This window comes from Chanodichthys erythropterus, chromosome 17 (genome assembly GCF_024489055.1).
Source record: "Chanodichthys erythropterus isolate Z2021 chromosome 17, ASM2448905v1, whole genome shotgun sequence".
In the NCBI taxonomy this organism is placed as follows: Eukaryota; Metazoa; Chordata; class Actinopteri; order Cypriniformes; family Xenocyprididae; genus Chanodichthys; species Chanodichthys erythropterus.
The window spans coordinates 42,048,724-42,068,283 of NC_090237.1; positions in this window are offsets into that span (position 1 = coordinate 42,048,724).

Here is a 19,560-nt window from a genome sequence, read left to right on the forward strand (position 1 = left end):
CCGGAGATAGAGGAAACTGCTCTTTTATTGAAAATTTGGGTACCGCTGGCCGTTGAGCCAGCGGCGGAACAAAAAGGGGAAACAAAAGATTCTCCACCCGGCCCTCCTCCGGGGGAAGGAGCGGTGCGGTCACCACCTCCTGAAGAGCAGTCCCGTCCATCTCCGGGTCGCCCGTCCTAGGGCCGCTTGGACTTGGCCTTGCCACCCTTCTTCTTAGGGGGTGGCTGGACGGGCTGGGCACCCCGCCCGCGACCGGCTCCACGACGCCGCTTGGATGGAGGCTGCTGCTGCTGGGGCGTCGGAGCGGGGGCGGCTGCAGGGGGGCGCCCTCGGCGACGGGCAGTCTGAGGTGCCGCCGGCGGTGGAGGTGCAGCAGCTGACCGCCTCGGCAGGATGTGACTGATCGCCTCTGACTGCTTTTGTACAGCCGAGAACTGTTGGGCAAAGTTCTCGACCGCGTCGCCGAAGAGGCCGGTCTGGGACACGGGGGAATTAAGAAACCTGACTTTGTCGGTATCCCTCATGTCCGCAAGACACAGCCAGAGATGGTGTTCCTGGACCACCATGGTGGACATCGCACGACCCACTGACCGCGCCGTAACCTTCGTCGCTCGGAGCGCGAGGTCCGTCGCGGCACGAAGTTCCTGGAGAACTTGTGGATCATGACCACCCTCGTGCAGGTCCTTCAGTGCCTTGGCCTGATGGACCTGCAACAACGCCATAGCGTGTAAGGCGGAAGCGGCTTCCCCACAGGCCTGATAAGCCTTGCCGGTAAGATCCGACGAGTACTTACAGGCCCGGGAAGGGAGAGACGGCTCCCCCCGCCAGGTGGAGTTAGGGCACAGTTGCATAGCAACGGCCCGTTCCACAGGGGGTATGCGCGTAGAACCCTTCGCCGCTCCACCATCAAGGGTGGTGAGGGAAGAGGACCCACCGACACGGCTTCGGGCAGTAAAAGGTGCCGTCCACGTGCCAGTGAGCTCTTCATGCACCTCCGGGAAGAAAGGCACTGGGGTGGGGGGCTGAGAACCAGCCCTTGCCACCCCGAGATACCAATCATCCAACCTCGAGGGCTCGGGACACGGTGGAGGGTTCCACACGAGCCCGACCCTGTTGGCGGCCCGGGAAAGCATAGCCATCATTTCCGGGTCTGAATCGGGCACAGTCGTCACTCCCGAGGGAGGCAGCTGCGCCGAATCGTCATCCCCAGAAGTGTCAGGCTCACCCTCCGATGCAGCGATCGACATCCGGTCGTCTTGGGGAGCTCCGAAGGATACGGATGGTACACACCTCTGGGGTGGTCCACCGCGTTCCCCCGGCAGCTCTACTGGCTGCGGAGCGCAAGAGGGGTGAGGGTTCCTAGGGGGTTGGTTCCCCGAAGGAAACGCGCTCACCGTGATCCTCAAGTCACCAGCCCCGCCGCCCGAAGCAACCCTCTGAGGAGGATTGGAACGAGGCGTCGGGACCGGGACTCCACCCCTTTGCAGAAAGTGGAGTCTCGACCGCAGCTCCGCGACGGTCATCTTCCCACAATGGGTACATGACTCGTCCACAAACGCCGCCTCAGCGTGCCTTAAGCCCAAGCACGCGATACAGCGCTGGTGACCATCCCGAGGCGCCAGGTAACGACCGCATCCAGAAACACACAAGTAGAACGACATCTTTAAAAAGACGCGAACTACTCGTGTAAGCTCTTTCAAGGACTGACTCTTTTAGGTGCTGAAGCACGCAGGGGAAAAGCCGCTGCAGCACAGACAGGGAAATGTGCAGCCTGTCGTGTGCACTCTCCTTGAAGGCGCTCTCTTACCAGCTGTAATAACAGCTTTTTAGCGCTCTAGGCGCACCGTTTCACCAGCCGTGAGAACGGCCTTCACGCTGATTACAGCTTTTGCTCAAATAAAAAAGGCAAAGAAAAACAAAGGAGAAATCGGCCCCGCTGCTGCGCTGTCCGCCTGCACCGCAACCAAGAGACGTCTCGAAGAGCAGACTCGTTCACACTCGTGGTTTCAGTAGCTATCTTCTTCAGTGTTGAGAAGGTTTGGCTCCGAAGCGAAAAGCTGAAGATGCAACGCACCTGCTGCTCATTATATACCCGCGCTGCGAGGCAAGCAGCTGATGCATATGATTGCATGCCAATGTGCATTGGCTCGTTTAGTTACACTCGAAGTAGATTGGCCTCTCTAGCGAGATTCCTATTCGTCGGTCTGTCCGACGTACGTCGAACGTGACCGACTGAATGGGAACCATGCATTTTGTTTGTTAGCGCTGGTTCACATGGCAAGTCACATGATCGCAAAACAGATCGGGTCGCCCCTGAGTCTACCAAAAATGAAATCATTGTCCCTTCAACTAGCAGGGGATATTCAGGCATGTTTAAAAATCCCTTACTGCTATACATAATCAAACATTTGTCAAAATCTTCTCTGTTTGTTTCAGAAACACACAAAGAGGTGCAAGCTTTTCTTTCTTTCTTTTTTTTTTTTTTTTTTTTTTTTCCATTGCATTATCAGTGCATGTGTTCAGGTGTGGGTGCGTTTGTGTGTGTGTTTGATATTAGTAAATGTGTACTTCCCTTTGAGGCGGTTTTTGCATCCTTGGCCGTGGTCCACCCGATCTCCTCCTGCTCTCCGCATCCTTTTCCCTCAGTCAGCCTTTCGCAGTTCAGGGCAGTTTATTGCCCAATGTCCATCCATTTTGCACTTCCTGCATCTCGTGCACTCACGAACAATGTGGTCATCAGCTCCGCACAGATAACAGCCATTTTTATCTGAATTGTGTCCCCATATGTTCCCGCTGAATCTTTGCGGTCTTTGCACGGCTGCCAACTGCAATTCTTTTATTCTTGACCTTTCCTTCTTTGCCCTCAGCTCATCTTCCGCATGCAAGGCATGTTTCATGATGGTGCTTACTCGTCCTTCAATCCATTCAATATAGCTGTGTTTCACGGCTTGGGAAATCTCAGGTCTCAGTCCATTCAAAAGACTATTCGCCAAACAACTTTCCCACGTGGTTGGTCTGTCGCCACGATCTGCTGGTTCCTTTAACCCGCTGTGCTTGCAAAACACACTGTAGAGTCGCTCATAATAAACTTGAACGCTCTCACCTGGTTCTTGATGGCAGTGGCTCACTCTGGACATGTCGATGCGTGCTGGAAATGCTCTTCTCACAGTCTCAGTCAGTCCTGTCACAGCTGCTCGATATCCGTCGTTTGAAGCATGATGCCAGTTAACGTGACTTTGTCTGTGATCTGCTGCTGGTAATTCTGCGCTGATCTTGTGCCAGTTCATTCCTCCCAGCTTTGCCATCATGATTCTCTTCAGTTCATTTAGCGTCGGGCTGAACTCTTGGCAGAATGTCATCAGTTCGGTGGCGAAACGGTCCCCTGCGTCGTCGGGATTCGGCAGGTGGGCCATCGCCTCTTTCATGTCGGTTAAATTCCAAGGGCGGTATACTAATTCTATTGAATTTGTTCCCATAACTTCCACCATGGGTGCTGTGATGCTCACCTGCTCTTCCTTCGCAGTTCTGTCCCAGTTCTTTGTTTTCTTCGGACTCTGGATCTCAAAATCTTCCTCTTCCTCTTCCTCGTCGCTCTCTGTGAGGGTATCAGGATTCAGATCGAAGTCCCCGTCTGACTCTGTGTGTTGGAACATAAAACATATGATTGCGCACCTTTCTTTCTTTGCTTTGTCTTCCGGATCACTAGTCTCTTTCTCCTTCCGGACGGCAGTGTTTCTTTGCCCCGGAAGCTTTCAGCTGCGTGCGCCCCCTCTGCTGTTGGCTCGGCTGAGCATGCTCCTCCTTCTGTTGACCGTTCAGCTGTGCGTGCTCTCTCTTCTCTCATCTCAGCGGCGCGTGCTCCCCCGTCTCTCTGCTGGGGAGCTGGAGTTGGTTTGGCTGGTAGAATTGGCTGGTTCGGTGGAAACGGAGAGCAGTCAAGGTCGGGGTCCACTTTCAGGCCTTGGAGCTCCGCATTGGGATAAATTGTGTAGCTCGGCAGTGTTTCATGTGGAAAAGCACAAGCATAAGATGTGTTAGTAATAGTAATCTCATTCTGTGGAGGCGCAGTCGCCTTTTCTTCATTTTTCTTTTCTTTTTTCAACATTCTTCTTTCCCTATTATCTGCCTCTTCCACCCAGCAATTAATTATTTTCTCACATTTCCCACATACATGTTTTTTTTTTTTTAGCACAACCCTTCGTTATGTCACTCCCTTCTTCGATCGACAATTTTATCAATTTTCAACCTTGTACTACTAAGTGTTCCTTCTTTCGGGAAATCATGATATTTGATCAACTTTTCTATATCTTGCCTGCATCTTTGGCCATATAATTTTCTCATTTGACAAAATACCGGTGTCTCGTATTCAGCTAGCTTGCTTTGGGATTTCCCCATATTGGCAGTCTGATTCTGTGGCTTTTCGCGCACGCGCTATTAATCTGTTGGACGTCTCATTACAGATCTGATCTCTTCACCCAAGATCAGCCGGGCGGACGCTCTCAATAGCGCCCTATTTGGGACCGCACACAACTCAGTCCCTCTAGTCCCCGGACTGCACACAACTCAGTCCCTCTTATTCGCCCACGTGATTTCAGTTTTTTTTTTTTTTTACCTCGTAAAAAATATCAGTTCACGCTGCATTTGCCACAGATTCAGACTCCCCTTATGGTTTATCCCTATCAATTTCAATCAATTTTCAATTTAACCAAATTCTATTTAAAAAAAAAAAAAAAAAAAAAACTCCCCCTGAATTTTCCAAGTTTGTCTCTTACCAGCAGCTCCCGTTGCCGTCTCCGGTTCTTTTCTCTTGATTCCAGTGGTCGTCCTCCCGGACATACACAGCACCGGCCCCTCGTCCCTGAATCTAAACGGGGTTAGGGCTGACTTGGGTCAGGATTGCAGGTCACCGGTGCTGCCCAGGTCCAGAAGGTCCGTCCAAGGAATCCCGCTTCTGACACCAAAATTGTTGCGGCAAAAATTCATTAGCTGACATCACTAGTAAGAGACAAACCTTAAGAGAATTCACTTTATAAAGATTTTATTTCTTGCAAGAAAGAGTCCACAGTCGACACAACCATACAATGTCTGCCCCGAGTGTGAACTAAGGACACAAGAAAACCCACAAACATTTATACCCCCAATATTTGAGCAACTCTTCTCAGTACTTTTCCATACAGGGTAAAAGTGACAATACACATACACAAATGGCTAGTGACAATACACATACACAAATGGCTTCCCCTTCTGTCTTTAGAACTAATTTAATTAACAAGCAGGAAACACAATGGTCCCCCTTCTGTCTTTGAACTTATTTTAATTATCCGATACCCTAGGTTCGGGAAAGCTCTCAGTTTGGGTGTCTCACCGTTACCCCCCTGGATTTCAGCAGACACTGTGTCTGTTGAGCTCAGAGAGGTGTTTTGCATAGCTTGAAGCAGATATTGGCATATTAAATTTTTCCCCAACATAGGCAATACATGCGGCTAGTTGTCCTGTCAGAGGAAGAGAAGAGGTCTGTTCTTACAGAGTGGTCAATCACAGTGGTGCCAGAGGCACTCAAAACAGGGTTAGTGCTGGCTACTATTGGTCTACAATTATCCAGGATGTGGAAGACTGGGTAATGTACTGTAGAGGTGTTACTTTTTCTTTTAGTTTTGCCAGTTTTTGTTATACATCTATACTTTAGAATGTCTCTTTTTTTTTACCACCTCTGATTGTTAGATACGTCCTTGATTTATAAGTTATATTTATTGTCATCACCAACTTGTCAACTGGCTGTTTTTATAGATATTTTGTTCAAAAAATGTTTTGTTGCTTTTTTTAGGTCAGATCTTGTCACCGCTGCCAGTTAAATGACCCAATAAAGACTGTTGTGCCAGTCTTGCATTCCATTAAAGTACTGCTTACAATATTACTGATGAGACTAACCAGCTAGTCTCAAGCTTGTGTACAGTTTTACTAGCATTTGGCTGATGTAAATTTTGTGCCATGCAGGTAAACGAAGCTTGGGAGGTGCTTGGTTTGGATTTGATTAGACCACTGCCAGAAACAGCACGCAACAAGAAGTACGTCCTTACCATGACAGACCTGTACACCAAGTGGGTGATTGCAGAACCCATGCAATCTAAGACGGCAACTGAGGTGTCTGCAATAATAACCGTAATTGTAATTGTTCGGCATGGTTAGGAAAATCATTACAGACCAAGGGAAGGAGTTTGTTAACAAGGTGAAGTTTTGTAAAGGTTTAATTGTTTTTTTCCCCTCTACTCTTGTCTCAACATATATTGTTATATCAATTACTCCACTCGTGCAAATTTAACTGATGATCTCCCTGCAGCTAAACAACAGCATTTTCAGCATGCTGAAAATCAAACATGCTGTCTCCAGTGCTTACCATCCCCAGACCAACGGACAGGTAACTCTTTGGATATCTGTCCGGTAAGATCTCTTGTTGTCTTATGGTTATTTATCAACTTTATAAATGCATTGATATGTACAGGATGGAAGAACCAATCAGAATATCAAGCGTACTCTCAGGAAGTATGTGAATGACAACCACAATGATTGGGACCTCCACCTTCCTACTGTGGTACATGGAATCAACACTGCAAAGCAGGTTGTCTTAACACGCTTACTTATTATATCTGTAATATTTATGGTTAGTTGTCAATGGTATTGAATGGCAACTGAATTCATGTATTTATGTAATGTCGAGGGTGGAGGTTTTCCTGATAATACAAATTTAATAGTTAATGGGAATCTTCCTATGTGATTAGTACTCCACTAGAGTCCCTACTTCCTCCTCTTCCATCGACACCCACGTCTGCCTGAGGTAATGAATGCCTGTCTCATGGGAGATGATTTTGAAGTTGCTGACCCAGAAGATGACATTGACACCAGAGTCAATAAGATGAAACTTCTCAATGAAACGGTTTGTATTTGATATATAGGTAAATTAAGTTGTGTATAACTATTGGAATTAGACCTAGGCATAGACTGATCTATGTATGTTCTTTGCTGTGATTCTGCTTTAAATGTAACTCTAAACTCTTATGTCACTGTTACACTGATATATATATATATATTTTAGAGATGTGGAAAATGTAACATTTCTGGGACTGTGTGTGTGCATGCTGAGAGTGTCATTATCACTTTAGCATCCTTTGCTTCAGTAGATAGCATCACCAGGAAAAGAATTGATGATGGAGGCCCAGTGATTGTAATTAATAAAACTTGTTCCTTATTCTGCCTTAGCCTGACTGAGACTCCATTGATATGTTGGTTTAAAAAAAATCCCATCAAGAGAAGAGACGAGAATTCTGTATTTGTTTTCAATAAGTTTTCATTTTTTGGTACTGTTTTTTTTTTTTTTTGTAGGTTCTCGGCAACATAGAGAGAGCACAGAAACAGCAGCAGAAATCATTCCAAAATCGCAATTTGTGAGGGTATGCACCGTTCAGACCGAAGATGATGTTCTGATCTCAGGGGACCCCAAGAAACGACCAACAGACACATTTAAAAGTCGGCACCAAGGACCATATAATGTGGCAAGCATTTCTTCCAAAGGGGTGGCTACTATTGTTAAAGGGTCAAGTTGCCAGAGGGTCAATGTGTCAAGATTGAGGACATACTACCGATTAAAAAGTAAGAGTGTTTGATAAACTCTGATTGAAACAATTTACAAAAAAGTGTTACATTTTAGAAATATAGGATATTTGTATGTAATTATCATTAGATGGACCAGCTGAGAGGAAGTTTCTCCAGGACCACGGTTACACCACTGCAACATTTAAAAGGCAGATAGAGCATCCATATGCTTGTTCCGGTGCAAAATGGGAGAAGGACTTGGGCTCTATTCAAGATGAAGTGGTAAGCCTTCTGTCTATTTAGTGACACTTTGCATATTTAAATGATAACCATTACTTATTCATGTCAAACTTTCTTTATTTTTAGTTGAAGTATCTGTTGGACAAAAATCGGCCATCACAAGAACTGATCGTGAAGGAAGGCAAAATTTGCCTCACACGAGAAGACTTCTGGAGCCTGGGTTTAAACCAGTGCATGGAATCTAATGTGCGTATGTTTAGTGTCTTATTTACTGCACAAAAAACAAATTCCCAGATAATGCATAATGTTCCACATGGCAGCGTTCGCAGGGATGTAATCGTTCTGCGATTAATTTCAGATTGGAAATGCTTGCCTCACGATTGTGGAAGTCGAAAGTCAAAAATAGTTGAATAGAAAGTTTTTGATGAAATCATTCCAGGATTATTCTCCTTATAGTGGACTTCAGTGGACTCCAGACAGTTGAAGGTCAAAATGACAGTTTCAGTGCAGCTTCAAAGAGCTTTAAACGATACCAGATGAAGAATAAGGGTCTTATCTAGTGAAATGATTGGTCAGTTTTGAAAAAAAAATACAAATGTTTATGCTTTATAAACACAAAATATTGTCTTGAACTTTCTTCAAAACGCTTACGCTGAATGTCCTACGCCTTTCCTATTCTACTTACGGAGCGAACGCGGCGCCAGTTTAGTTTTTTTCCGTAAGTAGAATAGTGACAAATATGATTGTTTTGCTAGATCAGACTCTTATTCCTCGTCTGGTATCTTTTAATGCTCTTTGAAGCTGCACTGAAACTGTAATTTTGACCTTCAACTGTTTGGGCTCCATTTAAGTCCACTATATGCAGAATAATCCTGGAATGATTTCATCAAAAACCTTCATTTCTTTTCGACTGAAGAAAGAAAGACATGAACATCTTGGATGACATGGAGGAGAGTAAATTACCAGGAAAAGTTTATTTAAAAGTGGACTAATTCTATAAACCAAACCTGATTGATGCACGATAAAACAAACCTCTTATGGATACTGTGTTCTAAAGATAAACGAAAGTCTTATGGGTGTGGAACGGCATGAGAGAGTATTAATGACAGAATTTTCATTTTTGGGTGAACTAACCATTTAAGTATGTATTGTCACGGCCTACGTGAACTCCCGTGTTAGGCGGTAGAGCGGTAACGCTTTTTTTTATTTTAATTTTTTGTTTTAGTTTGTTGTTTTTGGTACGTCGGACGCGGGTAGACGGATTAGCCGTTGAGCTGCATGTGGGCGTACTGAAGACTAGGGTTGAGTTTATTTAGTTGATTACGGGACGGCTCTTTTCTACTTCTGGCATTGTGGTCTCATCTGTCTTGCGCTGGTCTTGGTACATTGTTGTCGTCTGGGTTGTGATCTCAGGAAATTGGGTAGAGATAACGGCACTTAGTTGTATTTTTGAAGTGAAAAATATGGTTATATCTGAAGTTTAGATAAAATGGATCAACTACAGGATTTCTTGGCTGCTCCTACGGTGGAGAAATTGGATGGTCTTTCAAAAGATCAATTGTGTAAGGTAGTTGAGCATTTTAATTTTGAGATAGCGGTAACAAAAGGTTTAAAAGTTAAACATTTTCGGGATTTGGTAAAAGAGAAATTAGTAGAGCGGATGATTTTAACTGTAGATGCACAATCAGAGTAAATGGTTTCACCAGACGGTACGTCAACACCGCTTGTTATGACAGGAGTTCAGGGTGGGTTTACATTTGAGCAACAGTTAGAAATGTTGAACCTGCAGAGTAAGGAACGCGATCTAGACAGACAATTAGAACTGGAAAAAATGAGAATTCGAGAACGAGAGCGTGAAAGGGACTTTGAGAGGTTTAAGAGTGAGCAAAGAGTTCAGGAGGTTAAGTTAGCTCAGGAAGCCGAACGCTTAAAATTGATTGCCGAGGGGAAAATGGGGAGCATTAGTGTTGACTCGGGTGATCAACTGGTTTCAGGTAGGGCATTAAATATTGCAAATATGACTAAGTTGCTGCCTAGGTTTAATGAGAAAAATCTAGACGTTTTTTTCTCTCTGTTTGAAAGTGTTGCGGATGATAGAGGTTGGAATGATGCCGAACAAACTCTTTTACTTCAAAGCGTTCTTGAAGGTGTAGCGGGTACAGGATCTCCGTATCAGCTGACAGTTAAGTGTTCCCAGCAATCTGTGGAATGGTGGAATAAAGACAAGACAACAATGTGCGTGTGATCATCTCCGGTCTTGCTGGGTTATCTATTTTCCCAAAACATTCACATTAGGACAAACAGAAATGTCAAAAATATACATTGTCACAATAAATCTTTTTTATTTTATGCAAATCTTCACTGTTTCAGTCTTTTCTTCCAATTACACAGTGTTTTCATGAAGATCTGTCCATCAGCCAATCACTGTGTAACTCATTTGCATATTCAAAATGCTGTTCAGTGTTACATGACTTTATGTGCTTTCTCACAATCCAAATCAACTAAACAATATCACACATGTATCCAAACATTGAGTTTCTGTAGGTTTTACCCATTTAAGACCTTTCACAAGCATTTTAAAGTGAATACTTGATATATTATAATTACTTATAATTACTTGATATAAAGACATACATAGCATCCAATCGCGGGTGAACATCGCGAATTCATTTAATAATTAATTGTGCAAAACCTTATCAAAAGGAATCAATTTCCAATGCTTAATATGCACTAACATGTATTCTTTTATCATCCATTCAGATTGACATAAAACAATCGACTAACCTGTGGAATGGTGGAATAAAGACAAGACAACAATGTGCGTGTGATCAGCTCCGGTCTTGCTGGGTTATGACGATCAACGCAGCAGACCCATAACAACACACTGCACTCACATAGTGCCCTCTACTGGTCTGGCAGAACCACCATTCCTTCAATGTATTTTCACATACAGAGAATATATTAAATACATCAATTGTGACTGACCAACAATTGGGGCATCACAAAGGCAAAGCGCAAGAAGCGTTTATTTCACTCTCAGCAGCAGATCGTAAAGTATATAAGATTGTCAAAGACACTGTTTTAAAAGCTTACGAACTTTTCCCTGAAGCTTATCGTCGGCGGTTTAGGGGATGGAGAAAGGGAGAAAGGCAAACTCATGTTGAGGTGGCCTGAGAGCTTATGACCCACTTTAATCGTTGGTGTGCTTCGTTAGGAATAAATTCTTTTGAGAGTCTTTGTGACTTGATCATTTTGGAGCAGTTTAAAAATATTATTCCTGAGCGGATAGCGACGTACATAAATGAACAAAAGGTGAAAACCGCGACTGAAGCTGCAGTTTTAGCTGATGAATTGGTGTTGATTCACAAAAATTCTGGTTTTTATCAAAAAAATCATCATTTTGAAAGTCACTTTGAGAAACAACCGACGTTGGTAAAGGCAGAGTATAGACCTAATAGAAAAATAGATCCAAATTCCACTTGCAGGTATTGCCTGGAAAAGGGCCACTGGAAAAAGGAATGGCCGGTGTTGAAAGGCAAGTATAAGGCCAGTTCTAAAGCTGTTGGGCTTGCGTCAGCTCTTATTCCTAATGAAACATCATGGGTTGGGGGAATCTCTGATGAAAGGAAAAATCAAAAGGCAGATAAAGACGGAGGGTCCCAGGCAGATTATAGTCCCTTTATTACCACAGGGTATGTTTCTTTGGTTAACTGTTCAGTTAAGGTACCGGTAAGGATTTTGCGTGACACAAGGTCTTCTGAATCCTTTATTTTAGATTTGAAGTTGAATTTTTCTCCTCGATCTAGTACAGGGAATAGTGTTCTGATCCAAGGAATTGGGTTAGACATATTCTCCGCTCCTTTGCATAGGATTCAGTTGGATTCTGAATTGGCGCGTGGGGAGGTTGAAATTGCGTTGCGACCTTCATTGCCTATGGAAGGTGTAGATGTGATCTTAGGAAATAATTAGGCCATTACTAGACAAAATGTGTCCCAGGAAAATGGTGAAATAGAAAAGCCTTCCTTTGATCCGGTAAACTTGTCTGTGTTGCCTTCCTTGATTTCCCGTGATGAGCTAATTTTGGCTCAGGGAAAAGACGCCGGGTTGACAACATTGTTTGCGTCGGTTAAGTCTCCTCAAGATATTGAAAGCATGGCTTCTGGTTATTTCTTGAGTAATGGAATTCTAGTCCGCAAGTGGATGCCTTGTAATGATCGTGGTGTGGGCGAACCCATATTTCAGACTGTTATTCCGGATGGGTTGTGTGAGCTGGTGCTGAAAACTGCTCACGGGGATATAGCTGGGCATTTAGGAGTCAAGAAAACTTACCATAGTGTAATGCGCTATTTTTTCTGGCCTCGACTAAAAAGAGATGTGGCGAGTTTTATTAAGACATGCCACACTTGTCAAATGGTAGGTAAACCAAATGAGGTTTTGGCTCCAGCGCCGTTGTTTCCAATTCCTGCTGTGAACAATCCCTTTGAGTATCTTACCGTTGACTGTGTTGGGCCGTTAAATCCGTCGAAGGCAGGTTCTAATTATTTATTAACTGTCATGTGTCAGACGACACGCTATCCTGCTGCTTATCCCCTGCGAACAATTTCCACCAAATCTCTGGTAAAAGCTCTGTCTCAGTTTATTTCTGTTTTTGGCATTCCAAAAGTTATCCAAACTGACAGAGGAACCAACTTTACCTCTCGTATGTTTAATCAGGTTTTGCAGCAACTGCGTGTGAAACATCATAAAAGTAGTGCGCGTCATCCTGAAAGCCAGGGAGCTCTCGAACGTTTTCATCAAACGTTAAAACAACTTTTGAGAGCGTACTGTAATGAACTGAATAAAGACTGGGAAGAGGGGCTTCCTTGGTTGATGCTAGCCGCACGCGAAGTTGTTCAAGAGAGCCTTGGTTTTAGCCCTAACGATTTGGTGTTTGGTCACAAGGTAAGAGGCCCATTGTCACTTTTAATGGATAATGTGACCGAAACTGAAATGCCTGTAAATATCTTGGATTATGTAAATGTTTTTCGACGTAGATTATATCTGGCAGGTAAATTGGCCAGTAAAAATCTAACCAAAGCACAGCTGAAGATGAAGACCTGGTTTGATCGTCGGGCCGAGTGTCGTGAATTTAGTCCCGGCGATCAGGTCCTACTCTTGCTTCCTGTTACTGGATCATCATTCATGGCCAGATTTGCAGGGCCTTATAGCGTTTTGAAATGGGTAACGGATCAAAATTATATTGTTTCGACGCCAGATAGGAGAAGACCTACCCAACTTTGTCACGTGAACCTGTTGAAACCTGTTTCAGGGGTGAGTGGGGATTCCTCCTCTAGTGCTAAGTCAAATTGCATTGATGACGAGAGCGTCACGTCTGAGTGTATTATCCAACCCCGACTTTGTAATTCTGAACAGCTGGCTAACTTGGATGTGATGCTGGAACATTTGCCCGTAGAACGGCGTGGGCAACTGATCAATTTGATAACGGAATTTTCGTCACTCTTCTCCGATACGCATTCATGTACCGATCTGATATATCATGATATTGATGTTGGAGACTCTTTGCCCATTAAACAGAGATTTTATCGTGTTCATCCTGAAAAGCAGAACTTTTTGGAAGCTGAGGTAAAGTACTTGATAAATGCTGGGCTTGCGAAACCATCTCATTCCAGCTGGTCGTCACCATGCATTTTGGTCGCAAAACCCGATAAGACGTATAGATTTTGTACTGACTATAGAAAATTAAATGGCGTTACGAAGCCCGACTCCTTTCCGCTTCCGCGGATGGAAGATTGTGTTGACTCCGTAGGGTCAGCTAAATTTGTAACTAAAATCGACCTTTTAAAGGGGTATTATCAAGTTCCTTTAACTCCTCGTGCACAAGAAGTCTCGGCTTTTATTACCCCTTCTGGGTTATATTCTTATAAAGTGATGAGTTTCGGTCTCCGAAACGCTCCGGCTACCTTCCAGTGCCTAATGAAAGGATGTGCCGTGTATCTAGATGACGTGGTAGTATATAGTCAGACGTGGGAGGAACAGCTTTGTCGGTTGCGCGCTCTGTTTGCTCGTCTTACAGACGCCAAGTTAACTATCAATTTAGCGAAGTGTGAGTTCGTAAAAGCCACGGTGACTTATTTGGGAAAAGTGGTGGGACAGGGGGAAGTGCGTCCTGTAAGGGAAAAGGTGCACGCGATCGATAATTTCCCCGCTCCTACTACTAAAAAGGAGCTAATGAAATTCCTAGGCATGATTGGTTATTATCGTGGTTTTTGTGCCAAATTCTCGACTGTAGTTGCCCCACTTACTGACCTGTTAAAGGCTAACAATAAGTTTGAATGGTCTCCAAGTTGTCAGGGTGCGTTTATGAATGCAAAACTCCTGCTGAGCACTGCTCCGGTGTTAGTGGCACCTCGGTGGGATCGAGCGTTTCAGATCCAAGTAGACGCAAGTCAGGTTGGTGCAGGAGCTGTACTATTGCAGAAGGATGATAATGGGGTTGATAGGCCAGTTAGTTACTTTTCTAAGAAGTTTAATTCATATCAATTAAACTATTCAACAATCGAAAAAGAAACATTGGCTTTGGTGTGGGCCGTGCAGCATTTCGATGTATATGTGGGTGGTGGTTCAATGCCCGTGGTCGTCTTTTCAGACCACAATCCCCTCACTTTTTTACAGTTGTTACGAAGCCCTAACCAACGACTTCTTCGTTGGGCTATATTATTACAGCCGTATAGTTTGGAGATTCGCCATATTCGGGGGCGGGACAATGTCATGGCGGATGCTTTGTCCCGTGCTCCGGTGGATGAATAAAATCAAATGTGCAAAAGATCATCTGCCCTTAATCTTCGCTTTATCAATTTTAGTGTTTTCAAGGCGCCTGGAAATACTGAAAGATGGAGTATGGCTACGTGATGAGAAGAAAGGGGGTAAGTGTAATTTGTACATGAGCCATGAGTTTGTGCAACCTTGTTGTAGTTTTTGTTTTGTTTGCAGAGTTCCCTTTTAGGGGTCTCTGTTTTAAGAGGGGAGGTGTCACGGCCTACAGGGTTTCTCCACAAGGTGGCGTTGTTCCGTGTTCTCCGTGTTCTGGAATGAGCGTCTGGAGCAGGTGTGGTGCGTTACCGTGATTGCGCTTGTGTCAAGAGACCGCGAGTATAATGAAGAATGGCGGAGTTGGACCAGGCCGTTCATCTTTCCCTCTTCAGTTCCAGATTGTTTTCTTTTCTTTATTTTTTCTTGAGTTGTTGTATTATTACTTTGACTTATTTTTCTATTAAATGTTTATTTGTTAAATTGTGTTCCATGCGTGGCCTTCCCTTTTCTTATGTTGCTTCACCCTGAGCCGGGTGGACGTAACAGTATGTATACATGTTTAAACAAGCTAGCAGTTGTTTTTAAATTAAATGTGGATGCACTTCTCCTTTTTCCAGTTTTTTCCTCAACAGCGTTCAGGGATTTCCTGTGCTGTCTACATGCTGATGGTAAGAATGTTTAATTTGTTAAAGATGTTAGATGATCAAATCAAAGTCTTACTGTGTTTTTGTATTTCACAGTATGCTCTCAGTACCTGTACCTCTTGCCCATTAACATTCACTGAGGAAATTGGATTTTTACACAAGTATACCATCAAAGTACTGGTACGTGTCAGTTGTTTATTTTTATTTGTGTGTGTTTTTAGGAGCAGGTGCCAATGATTCGTCAGTGGTGGTGACTTCAGCTGATGGAGAGGTTTTGCCTAGAAGGGTATTGTCACAGACACGTCAGGTTCCACCTCACTCCCTTACCCGCGCACTCAATCACCGGAATTCTAATCACCGCCACCTGAAGCTCATCATCACAGTCATCAGCCACACTACAAGAACCCCACACTCACACACACACATTGTCCGGTCTCGTTCGTGATACAACTTGTTGTATGCTTACCTCAAGGACTTCCCAAGTGATACTTACCCGTCTCCATCATCTCCTTCGTCTCCATTGTCTCCAGCTCTCCTCGTGTTCCTACCTGCCTGTGTGTGTGAGTGTTCCTGTCTGCCATCTCCAGCGTCTTCATCCACCATCACCTGCAGCACAAAAAGGACAGTATTAACTTGCATTCTTCTCCAAGAACCTTCTTCAGTACCATCTACTTACCTGTTGCTCTGCTGGTCACTTCAATAAACACCAAAACTGCTTATATCTCTGCTTCCTGTGTCTCTGTTGTAACAGGTATGACAGACTCTACAGATAAAATTTCAATATCTTGGCTGTATTTAATCTAGGACTGGACTTGAATACTGGATTATTAGCAAAGAATATGTTTAGCCTCCTCCCTCCACAGCTTTGAATATTCTGTGTTGATTGTTACTGAATGCTTCAAAGCTCAAAAAATGGTATTCAGACCAGCCCTAATTTAGTCAATGCTAGCAAAGTGATACTAGAAAGGTGTTATACAAATAGAGTGCATATACATTTTCATGTTTTCCAAAGACATGGACAGAGATTTGCATTCTGGATAGACGAGGCATCCCAACTCCTTCAGGGAACCCTTGAACCTGTTTATACGGTTAAGTCTGACGTCACACGGCAGCGCTTCCGGGTCCTAACGCTCTATCTCATACCACAAGAAAACAACAAATGGTGCTAATATACATACACGATGTGGTGTAATACTAAAATTATCTAAATCCACCACCAAACTGTTGCCCAGCAGAACAGCTGTGGTTAAAGAGGACACTGATATTTTTTTCCATGCTGGAAAAATAGTTCAATTAATTTATGTGCCATTATTGTCTTATCCAGGTGCAACAACCAACAATTGTCAGAGACCTATATACAGCATTGTACTGGGTGCAAAATCACAGAGACATGTTTCGTGGGGAGGTGACAGAGCCTGCTTTTCTGAGGATGAACCATGACGTGACAATCGAACAGGCTTTTGCTGAAATTGAAGTATGTTCAGAGCTACAGAAGATGAAATTTAAATTGGACACTGGGGCACAAGTAAATATAATACCAGAAAATAAAATAAGAGATGTTATCAGTGTCAGCCAACTAAACCCAGCAACACGCAGATTGTCAGATTATGGCTGAGAACCCTTATCCGTGATAGGAACATGCAGACTGCAATGCAAGCACAAAGGGACCAAAGCTATGCAAGAATTCTATGTCGTTGACACTCAAGCACTGCCTATCCTAGGACTAAGAGCATGTCTGGAAATGGACCTAATAAAACTGGTCCTTTCTGTACAAACAGATACCAGGCAAAGTGATGATCTGCTGAGTGAGTTTGCTGATGTTTTTGAAGGGATCGGAGAATTCCCAGGCCAGTGTAAAATACACATAGACCCCAATGCAGTCCCAGTAGTATATCCCCCACGAAAAATTCCATTTACACTACGCAGTCGTTTAAAGGAGGAATTAGATAGAATGGAGCGCCAAGGAATCATCACAAAGGTAACCGAACCAACCGATTGGGTCAATGCTTTAGTCGTAGTGGAAAAACCCTGCACTGGGGCGCCTCGCATATGTCTCGACCTTAACAAAGCTATCAGAAGGCCGCATTATCCATTGCCAACCCTGGATGACGTAATCTCCAGACTCTCAGGCGCAAGATACTTTAGTGTACTGGACGCCAGATCAGGATACTGGGCCATTAAACTGACGGAAGAATCATCGAAGCTTACCACATTCAACACGGTGGTTGGGCGGTACCATTTCCTCCGTCTGCCCTTCGGGATAATCTCTGCACAGGATGAGTTCCAAAGGAAAATCGCCGAGACGTACGAAGGACTGCCCGGAGTAGCAGCGATTGTAGACGATATACTAGTGTATGGTCGCACAAAAGAAGAACACGATAAAAACCTGCGTGCAATGTTGGAAAGAACGAGGGCAAAAGGTGTCCGTTTAAATCCTGAATGCATGCCGGAGGTCTGTTACTTTGGACACAGACTCACACATGACGGCATCAAACCAGACAGAGGGAAAATTAAAGCCATAAAGGAAATGGAACCCCCGAAAAACAAATCCGAACTGGAAACCATACTGGGTATGATAAATTATCTGTCCCGATTCGCCTCGAGACTAGCAGAGATAAACGCACCGCTGCGACAGATGCTGAAGCAGGGCAACGAATTCACATGGGACGAGACGCATAACGTTGCTTTCCAACAAATCAAAGAGTTGATCACGAGGGAGCCGGGACCTGTATTAGCATACTACAACCCAAACGAAGAACTGCGGCTGCAGGTCGACGCTTCCAAAAATGGTTTGGGCGCGGTAAAAACCAATCGCATACGCCTCAAAATCGCTCACAGAGACGGAACAGAAATATGCGCAAATCGAAAAAGAGCTGTATGCCGTTCTGTTTGGGTGCAAGCGATTTCACCAGTATGTATATGGGAGGGCATTCATTGTGGAATCGGACCACAAACCATTAGAGTCCATATTGAAGAAACCACTTTCTGCCGCCCCTCCACGCCTACAGCGCATGTGTCTACAGCTGCAGAAGTATGACTTCACGTTGCTCCACAAACCAGGTAAAGAAATACCCGTGGCTGATACATTATCCAGAAAATCTGTGGCCTATCATGACGCATCATTAAATGAGGGCATGGAAGCGCAGGTCTACACCCTAATCAGCAACTTACCTGTATCAGACAAAAAACTCGCAGAGATCCGTAAGGCGACAAAACAAGACTCCCAGCTCATGGCCTTAAAGCGTATAATTCATACAGGATGGCCGGAGACACGAAGGAGCTGTCCACTGCTGGTGCTGGAATTTTGGAATCGCAGAGACGAGATCACTTTTGCCGACGGCATTGTACTAAAAGGGGAAAAAATCATTGTACCGCAAAGGCTAGGAAACAACATGCTGCAAAAGATACACACAGGGCATATGGGTGTGGAAAAAAGTAAACAATGAGCGAGAGACGTCCTGTTCTGGCCGGGCATGGGTAAGCAAATCCTATTTGCCTAACACATCGTAATTTGAATCAGCGAGAGCCAATGATCGCGCACCTGATTCCCAAACGTCCATGGCAAGCAGTCGCAACTGACCTTTTCACTTGGCAAAGCGAAAACTACATCATAGCCGTTGAGTACTACAGTCGTTTTTTCGAGCTGGAAAAACTACACTCAACTTCCGCAGCTCGGGTGATCCAAAAGCTCAAAGGAATGTTTGCACGCCATGGAGTGCCCGAGAAGATCATGTCAGATAACAGAAACTTGGGAAAATGAGATCCAGGCAGATGATAAAGTTGATGAAAAATTATTTATTCATTACAATTAAATTTAGCCTCACACACAAACTTTAATCGATAATGAAAATCCTTAATAAAACCAAAAGGTAAAATAACAACCATAAAGAAGCAGTCAATAGTTAATAATAAAATTTAGAGTATTGTAAAATTTAGAGTATTGTATCTAATAGATGAAGATCAAAAAGAGCAATAATTAAGACATTTGCAGATAAGAGACAAGAAGTAGAAGCCAAGGAGAGCAAAGGAGGAAAAAGCTGAATTATCAATGACCAGGTCAGCTTTATACCATGAGCATATAGGGAAATTTACATCCCACTCAAATTGATGTTTTGTTCTAAAGGAAAAGGTTAATTTCACCCATTACGTCATCTACTGGTCCAGTGTCAAAAATAGTTGTTTTATCCCCTATAGGGAATTTTGCAAATGTCAGCAGACATATTTTGATCAGATTCAAATGAGCAATAAAATTCTGAAAAACACCACTTCTGCAGTACTT